The sequence below is a fragment of the Apium graveolens genome, chromosome 8 (genome assembly GCF_009905375.1).
Source record: "Apium graveolens cultivar Ventura chromosome 8, ASM990537v1, whole genome shotgun sequence".
NCBI lineage: Eukaryota > Viridiplantae > Streptophyta > Magnoliopsida > Apiales > Apiaceae > Apium > Apium graveolens.
Genome location: NC_133654.1, coordinates 175,851,353 through 175,861,647, shown reverse-complemented (window position 1 = coordinate 175,861,647; position 10,295 = coordinate 175,851,353). Strand labels below are relative to the sequence as shown.

Here is a 10,295-nt window from a genome sequence, read left to right as displayed (position 1 = left end):
TTTCTACTTAAGTATTTTGTTTAACTTATCATCAAACTAATACACATATTCCTAACATATATAATAATATGTCAAGCACAGTGTCAAATATGTAGCAATCCTTTAGCATATCAAAATTCTCAAGCATTATCTCTTTTCAAATTATCATAAACTTGCTACAATATTAACACATGCGACATGATTATCACATAATCCTGCTTATTATCTCAAGAATAATAATACAAAGAAAAATTTACGAAAAATTCTCCAAACCTTCCAACTCTTATTCAAAATCTCAATTAAACCAACAAATGGTGGATAGGGTTGCAACACAACCTTCCAACCTCTTTCATCACTTCTTACTATCCCCAGAAATCAACAAAATAACAAAGCAATGGCACAGAAGCCCAAAGCTAAACGCAAAACAGGAAACCCTGGACAACTTAGTTATAAATCAGCCCAATAACAAAAACTTGACTTTGTAAGAGCTAAACTACACGTACTTATCTTATGTGATCTTCCTATGACTCACTTATAACAACTCTAAGCCTATTTCAGTGACCATAACCTGTAGCTCTAATACCAACCTGTGACGCCATCCAAATCCGGGGTCTAGATTTTGTATTCATTGACCGATAAACCATATTATAATAGACACAGTGGAATAAAATATTAAATATGACCCCTTCCATGCAACTGGATCGATCACAGGTTATAGTTTGAAATAGACCCTAATATAAACCAAATGTTATTACAACCCATAAGTCTATTTAGTTTTACAAACTACTCAAATTTAAACCTCTAGACTAGTCAAGCATCCCAAAACAGTCAACCTGGAAAAACACACCAAACTATTTACAAGCACACAACTCCTGGGAAAACTTGGAACTTGAGCCTTCTCTAACATAGCTGAAAGATTAGAATAATAAACAAGTACGAGTGAAAGAAATGCTTAGCAAGCTGTATAAAATGTATGCTTAAAATGATAGATTGTTTTTTGATAATAACTGAATAACAGGATATAGCTAGTGATGTATGATCAACAATAAAAGCTAAACAAGCTGTAAACAATAAATGATAATTTTTAGATTGGAATCTTTCACCCACGGACGTACTATCACATGCTGATCAGCCAGTGTGATAGCACTGGATCATGATTCGTAGAAACATGTCCCAAAACACGAGTACTCAAATAAATGGCAATGTATCTGCCTATGGCACAAGTTGTATCATAATATTTCATATAATACATAGCCCTCCGCTGGACCGTCCGCCCCAGTCACTTACGCATTCATCTAATCCATAAAACATTTTTAATCAAAAGAGCCAAATCAAACAACATCCTTAACAATATAACTCCCCATTTCACATGGTCCGGAGTCATCTCAACAACTGATGACGAAATAACTAGAACAATTAGTTATTCGCTAATCTCATCTCAAAGTTCCACTGTATAGAGTAACTTGCAGTGAAATATTAAAACATTTAACTATTCAGAACTTAGAATAGGGAATATATACTTGCAAGATTATGATTAACCAATCAGATAAGCAAACTATTAAACTATTCTGAAATTAGAATAGTATATAAAGCTGCAATTGGTATCTGAATAAACAAAGTAATACCCTATTTTGAATTTAGAATAGGTGAGAAAACTTGCATAATAGAGTCAGAATAAATATCACTTGAATGATAAGTGAAGGTATAGATATTTGCCTGGTATGCTTGATAACTTCTCACTATAATTATGGCTTATAATTGCTAGCTACTGACTCCGTCTAACACTTGATTGCACTCCTTGCTACTTGTTAGGGCGATAACACGCGCTAATATTCACGCAAGTATACGCGTTCGCAAGTAGTATAAGATATAAATCAGATTCCTTCCCACAGAGACTGGTTTAGGTTAAGTTCAATTTATGCACCTATGCAACAATGTATGGTTATCGATCAATGCTAAGACAAATAACAAATTGGGTTTTTATTAAACTAAGAGATTATACTAAATAATATTAACTAAGAGAATTGAGGTTGAATTACTATATATGACAAACATGAGATTCTAACTTCATTAAATACTTCATTCAATAGCCTTATTATTCTTAACCTTAGCATGTGATGGTGAGGACACTAATCAGATTACATGAAACTGATAAACGCCAACTTTCGTTGCACGAGTACCATTCTACCAGACATCCACAAAAAAGATAGAAGCTGAATAGGCACCAATTATATTGAGACCCTATATGTCTATAGAATTTGACAACATAACGGTTTAAGCATAAGATATCCATAATGATTACATAGGGAAAGTAAAACGGTTAGAGTTACCTAAGAATCATGCATACACATACATGAACCTATGCTAGCATGGCAAGTTCTAAACCTCTATATTCACTGTCGCTTCAATAGAGATTAACACGCTATCTTATATGTTAGCTACACACATAAGACGAATAAGCACAACCAATACTAGGATATCATACAATCACCACAGACCAAGATATCAAAACAATTAACTATTGAAATCCATAAGTAAATCCGCTAGAACCCCATGACAACGACTGGCCCATAATTGAACTCATCGTCACCATGGGTTCCAATGAAAGCATGGTATAAACAAGGTCTTAATACATTGAATAATAAATAAAGTACGAATAAACGAGATCTAGGTTCAACAAGAACGAAAACGAGCATCCAAAGTTACAACTAATTCAAAGAATCACAAGTTGAAAACAAGATCTTCTTTTTCGGAGTTGTACTGTGCTTCTAGGTCTTCTCCTTGGTATCCCAATCTTCCCGGATGATGAAAACCCTTTTTTTTTAAGAATATATACGCCCCTAGTGGACCTGGACCCTTAAAATCGTCAAATTCCACTCAAAAAAGGCTTTTTCAGCGAAATCAGCGACCAGCCGTGCCCTGAGCGGCCGCTCAGCTCTCCTGTGCGGGCGCTCAGCTCTCTGGGCGGCTGCTCAGCTCTCCTGGGCGGGCGCTCAGACAGCTTTTGAAAAAAATTCTGATGAATCTTGTTTTGGCCATAACTTGAGTTCTACTCATCAGAATTAGGCGATTCAACTGCCCACGCGAAGCTAACGAGATTCTCTACAACTTGACACTGGCCTTGGCTTCCAATTCTGATCACTTTTTATCATATTTCCTTTAAAAGCTCTTTTCTTCATATAACTGATACCTGAAATGCAATAACACAAAAATACATCAAAATACCAACAACTTGAGTCCAAAACACCAATTTAAGCTTGTAATAAAGCATTCCAAGTGTATATAAAATCCACTTATCACACCCCCAAACTTGAATCGATGCTTATCCTCAAGCATAAACAGACTCAAAACTATAAAACAAACCTAATGCATGAATGTAACTACGTGAATGCAGCTAAATGATAATGCTATCGATCCCCTCAGAATAACCATAACCAAATAAATAAGCCAATGCCTTTAAGAATGTAATGACTTTAAACAGAGCTCGAATAAATCCCACAAACCAACTCATAAACCAGAAACGTGCATGTGTGGAATGCTTAACAGATATCTCTCAATACTAGATCAATAACCATAACTTATCTATTATCGAAACAATCAAAAGTTTATAAACATAATAGACAATAAACGCATTATGACTCACAACACCTCCTTTCCACTAGAGTTATACAAGGATTCACACAATTATTGAACACATAACAAAGTTGCTTATTTGACCGTGCAATGAATGAGGTCCCAAAAGACTTATGCAATAATACCCATGTAGAGAGTGTTAGGTTAGCGGATCCTAGACTATAAAAGCCTTAGGTCACTAGGCACAAAGTCCCCTAGAACTTAATAACTCGAGTATTAAAGAGCTCACTCTTGATCAATTATTCATAAACACATACTTTTTTTCTTTCTTTTCTTTCTCTTTTTTTCTTTTTTTTTTCTTTTCAACAATTTCTAAATGAGTGCATTTCGCTCCATCTCATTCAACCCTAGACTACTCATAAAAATATGAGCCAACTACTAGCCATTTGACGCCTAGTCTTATAACAACTAGCAATGAAATCCAAGTTTTTCTCCAGATAAAAAAATCTGTGTTTTTACGTCATTACGAGAATATCACAAATTCTAAATATAACCAAGTGATTAAATCTCAACAACAAACAAGTATGATCATGATCTAGATCAAAAGCAACCCTATAAGACTTTGTGAAAATATTTGTTTCTAGCATGCAAATCAATTCATTAAGACTTAAACATCCCTCTATTCATCATCACCACACTGAAATCAACATCAACTTATCAAAAATCATAGTTCATCTTAAAGAATCATGCTAAATATGCATGCAAATGCAACTATATGAAATCACATAAAAATAAACAAATATGTCCTAAATGAACAATAATGCAAAAATATGAATGAACTACAACTAAATATGCAATATGAATCTATATGAATCTATATGGACACACACTACTAATCCTTACATTATCACCCCCAAACTTAAAATTTTCAATGTCCTCATTGAAGGTAATAATAAGGATTTTAGGCATACCTAGTTAGCGAGAAAGTCACCCTCGTCGGGTGGAGGATCAGGTGGCCAATCAACCTCACCACCAGTTTCTCGGGAAATAGTGTCCAAAGTCTGTGTCAAATCTGCAGCAAAATGACGGTGAATGTCGTGCGTGGCCTCCATACGCCTAATTACTCTTCTGTACTGTGCATCACCAATACCAGTCCTATCAACTACATGTTGCACATTGGAAGAACCCTCTGTAGGCATGGCAGAAACCGGTCGGTCACCCTCTATATCGTCAAAAGTATATCCAAACCCCTTGTCAAGGGGTGCACCTAAGAATGAATAACTCAAGTGATCTGGCATTCGGTTGAGCTCCAGTGTGGGAGCTTCTTGAATAAATGGTTCAAAATGCTCCTCAGAAAATTTTAACTCTGCTAACCCAAGATAATCGAATGGCATATCTAACTTCCTCTTCCACTGAGGTGCATTCAAAACCTGCAATTGCTCTACTTTAAAGCACTCCTCTTTAGCTGTGGGTAACTTTATTTCCTTGAACACATTAAAAGTGAAATTTTGATCGTGAACCTTCATCGAAAGCTCTCCTTTTTGCACATCGATCATAGTTCGGCCTGTAGCTAAGAATGATCTTCCCAAGATGATGGGAATCTTCTTATCTTCCTCGAAATCAAGAATTACAAAGTCAGCAGGGAAGAAGAGTTTATCCAACTTGACCAAGACATCCTCCACTCTACCTCATGGATAAGCGATGGACGGTCAGCTAGTTGCAATGACATGTGTGTAGGTTTCGGATCAGGCAGACCAAGCTTCTTGAAGATAGATAAGGGCATCAGATTGATGCTAGCTCCCAAATCACATAAACACATGTCGAATGACAAGTTTCCGATGGTGCAAGGAATAGTGAAGCTTCCAGGATCTTTAAGCTTCGGAGGCAACTTCTGTTACAGCATAGCACTACATTCCTCCGTGAGAGCAACGATCTTCAAGTCATCGAGCTTCACTTTCCGAGAGAGAATACATTTCATAAACCTCACATAGCTAGGCATCTGTTCAAGAGCTTCAGCGAAAGGTATGTTGATATGAAGTTTCTTGAACACCTCCAAAAACTTCTCAAACTGCTTATCCAGCTTTTTTTCTGCAGCCTCTTAGGAAAATGAGGTGGAGGATAGATCTGTTTCTCCCCTGTATTACCCTCAGGAGGAGTGTGTTTCACAGTAGTCTTCCTTGGTTCCACCTCTACTTCCTTCTGCACATCTTCTTCAGCCAAAACATCAGATTCTGGAACTTGAGACTTTTCAGGCACTTCGTCTTGCTAAATTTGGGGGCTTGCAACCTTTCCAAACCTTAAGGTGATGGCGTTCACCTGTTCTTCAACTTCCCTCTTACCTGGATTAGCTTCTGTATCACTAGGAAGCATTCCTGGTGGTCGATTCAATATGGCATTAGCAATTTGCCCTATTTGGTTCTCCAGAGTCTTGATAGAAATAGCCTTGCTTTGGCATATAAGAGCCTGGTTTTTGCACATAAGCCGCAACTCCTCCAATTCAGATTTTTCATTCGAAGATAGACCTGCATCATGATTTTGTTGTTGAATTTGGAGTTGTTGTTTTGGTGCAATTTGTTGCTGAAAACCAGGAGGGTTGAATAGCTTATTTCCAAACTGTTGGAACGGCTATTGCATCACATTCTGATTGTTGCTCCAGCTGAAGTTAGGATGATTCCAGTTTTCAGGATAATAAGTGGCAGGAACTGGCTGCTGCGATCTCTGAAAGTTGCTCACAAACTGAGCTGAGTCACTAGATATAGCGCATTGCTCTATCACATGCGGACCTGCACACAGCTCATAAACACCGATTATCTGATTAACACCATAGCTAGCCAGAGAATCGATCTTCATAGACAACACCTTTAGTTGAGCAGTGATAGCCGTAGCTGTATCCACTTCAAAAACTCCTACTACTTTATCCTGTGGACATCTCTGGGTTGGATACTGATATTCATTAGCAGCCATCATTTCAATTAGATCATAAGCTTCCTCATAGCTCTTTGCCCATAATGTTCCACCTGCTGCTGCATCGAGCATGGGTCTGGACTGTGCTCCCAACCCATTGTAAAAATAATTGATGATCATCCAATCATGCATTCCATGATGAGGACACTTCCTAAGCATCTCCTTGTACCGCTCCCAAGCTTCATATAAAGATTCTCCTGATTGTTGCGCAAATTGAGTAAGAGCATTCCTGATTGCAGCTGTCTTCGCCATAGGGAAGAATTTGGTAAAAAACTTATGAGCAAGATCTTCCCATGTAGTAATCGAACCAGCTGGTAGAGAGTGTAACCGGCTCTTAGCCTTGCCCCTCAGAGAGAATGGGAACAGTCTCAGCCTCACAGCATCTTCAGAAACACCATTGAACCTGAAGGTGTCACAGATCTCTATGAAATCCCTAATGTGTGTATTGGGATCTTCCGTTGGAGAACCCCCAAACTGGACTGAAGTCTGTACCCATTGAATTATGCCAGGCTTGATCTCAAAGGTATTAGCTGTGATAGCTGGCCTGACAATGCTAGATTGATTGTCATTGATCTTGGGTTGATAAAAATCCATCAATGCTTTCGTTCATGCTGATGGATCTCCCATTGTAATGAGTACCTGAAACACAAACAAATAAATCGTGAAAGTAAAAGAATCCGAGTTAGTGAACTTTAACGACCACTGATGACAAGCACATAAACTAAAAATTAACACCGAGTCCCCGACAACGGCGCCAAAAACTTGTTAGGGCAATAACACGCGCTAATATTCACGCAAGTATACGCGTTCGCAAGTAGTATAAGATATAAATCAGATTCGTTCCCACAGAGACTGGTTTAGGTTAAGTTCAATTTATGCACCTATGCAACAATGTATGGTTATCGCTCAATGCTAAGACAGATAACAAATTGGATTTTTATTAAACTAAGAGATTATACTAAATAATATTAACTAAGAGAATTGAGGTTGAATTACTATATATGACAAACATGGGATTCTAACTTCATCAAACACTTCATTCAATAGCCTTATTGTTCTTAACCTTAGCATGTGATGGTGAGGACACTAATTAGATTACACGAAACTGATAAACGCCAACTTTCGTTGCACGAGTACCATTCTACCAGACATCCATAAAAGAGATAGAAGCTGAATAGGCACCAATTATATTGAGACCCTATATGTCTATAGAATTTGACAACATAACGGTTTAAGCACAAGTTATCCATAATGATTACATAGGGAAAGTAAAATGGTTAGAGTTACCTATGAATCATGCATACACATACATGAACCTATGCTAGCATGGCAAGTTCTAAACCTCTATATTCAATGTCGCTTCAATAGAGATTAACACGCTATCTTATATGTTAGATACGCACATAAGACGAATAAGCACAACCAATACTAGGATATCATACAATCACCACACACCAAGATATCAAAAAAATTAACTATTGAAATCCATAAGTAAATCCGCTAGAACCCCATGACAACGATTAGCCCATAATTGAACCCATCTTCACCATGGGTTCCAATGAAAGCATGGTATAAACAAGGTCTTAATAAACTGAATAATAATTAAAGTACAAATAAATGAGATCTAGGTTCAACAAGAACAAAAACGAGCATTCAAAGTTACAACTAATTCAAAGAATCATAAGTTGAAAACAAGATCTTCTTTTTCGGAGTTGTTCTGTGCTTCTAGGTCTTCTCCTTGGTATCCCAATCTTCCCGGATGATGAAATCCCTTTTTTTAAGTATATATACACCCCTAGTGGACCTGGACCATTAAAATCGTCAAATTCCACTCAAAAAAGGCTTTTTCTGTGAAATCAGCGACCAACAGCGCCCTGAGCGGCCGCTCAGCTCTCTGGGCGGCCGCGCAGCTCTCCTGGGCGGGCGCTCAGCTCTCCTGGGCGGGTGCTCAGCTCTCCTGGGCGGGCGCTCAGACAACTTCTGTAAAAAATTCTGATGAATCTTATTTTGGCCATAACTTGAGTTCTACTCGACAGAATTAGGCGATTCAACTTCCCACACAAAGCTAACGAGATTCTCTACAACTTGACACTAGCCTTAGCTTCCAATTCTGATCACTTTTTATCATATTTCCTTTAAAAGCTCTTTTCTTCATATAACTGATACCTGAAATGCAATAACACAAAAACACATCAAAATACCAACAACTTGAGTCCAAAACACCAATTTAAGCTTGTAATAAAGCATTCCAAGTGGATATAAAATCCACTTATCACTACTCGATTATATAAACAAAAGGACTATCTTAATTAAAAGAACCAAACTCAATCGACGTAACTATACGTCTTGACATCTACCCGATCGTTTATAACTAATTATGGCATTTTAAAAATGTAAACAGATAGAATGCATATCACGTAACACGTAATCATGTTATTCGTATAACACGTAATCACATAAGTCACGTAAAACATACGTGACATTGTCAAAACATAGGTCTTAGTACGTTTAGAATTGAAATGAGGTTAATAATAGTGTTTATCGATCATATATCGACTCAGAATGATTCATAAATAAATGACCTTTCAATACAAAAGAAACTAGTCCTTGAAAGTATTTTTATTGGAAGCAGAATGTTTTTCTGAGTCTATACGCGTTCATTTCGTATTAAACGGACGAACGGTTTATTTATTACGAATAAAAAAATAAAAAATAAGAATAAATCAATTATTAATAATATTAATTGATTTTTAAATACCAAAATATAATTTTTAAAATTTTTAAACATAATATTTTAGGAATTATTTGAATTAATTATAAATAATTTACATTTTATTTAACTATTTATAAATAAAATTAATTGACAACCGTAACGAGGCCAAAACTCGGTCGTTTGCCTCCATTTTTTATCCCAATTTTTTCCAAAACAACTCTATAGTCCATATATACTCTCGGTTCAATCATATCATCCTTGTGGATCAAAATTGGACGTTTTTATGGCGACAAAATCGGAAAAACGCGAATCAACACAACTCAAAGCCAAACTCGATAATCTGCACACGAAAATGAAGCTTGAACTTTCTACAATCTATTCGAATCATTCACTGTATCAAACAATCAACCTATAACTTAGAAATTCGAAATCAAAAATCAAGAAAATAATAAAACCCGGGTTTCATCAAAACCGAATCAAATCTAACATATTAATATACCAAATCGTTGCTCAGAATCCCAAAAATGCTAATCAATCAACAAAAACTTAAAAATTAATTTTTATAAATACTTCACCTCAGATCACGATTCTGGTATGGATAGAAAGAGCTTTCCAAAATCTTCAATCCGGTTATAAGAAAATCAACAACAGATTCGTAAATCCTTCAAAATCATAGGGTAAAGGTGATGAACAAATTCACACCCCCAAAATTCTTTTTGTTTTGTTCTATTTTCTGAAATTTTAATAAAAATAAATGAAATAAATAAAAATATGCAGCTATTTATATATTTTTAAGAAATTAAATACCCCAAATTCAATTTAGGGTGTTTTTATCCTTTAATTAAAATTATTAGGCCCCAAAAATAATAATTTGGGGAATAATTTTAAAGGTAATAAAATATAAAATTTATATCAAAATTCCCCAAAAATTGTAAATAATTCAAAAATACAAAAATAGTGGGTGTTTAAAATGCGTGCGATTTTATAAAAATAAAAATGTGAATTTTATGGGCTTTGACATCCCGGTGGGGTCCCGTCCCTTTATTTTTGAGAAACCGAAACGATT

General features: G+C 36.1%; 1 non-coding gene across 1 annotated transcript; it reads left to right on the top strand.

Annotated features, from left to right (window-relative positions):
- The first annotated feature begins 6,646 nt into the window (after window positions 1–6,646).
- Window positions 6,647–6,753, top strand: LOC141682194 (small nucleolar RNA R71). Its single transcript, XR_012559595.1, has one exon. It is a non-coding gene; the product is annotated as a small nucleolar RNA R71 (small nucleolar RNA).
- The last annotated feature ends 3,542 nt before the right edge of the window (window positions 6,754–10,295 follow it).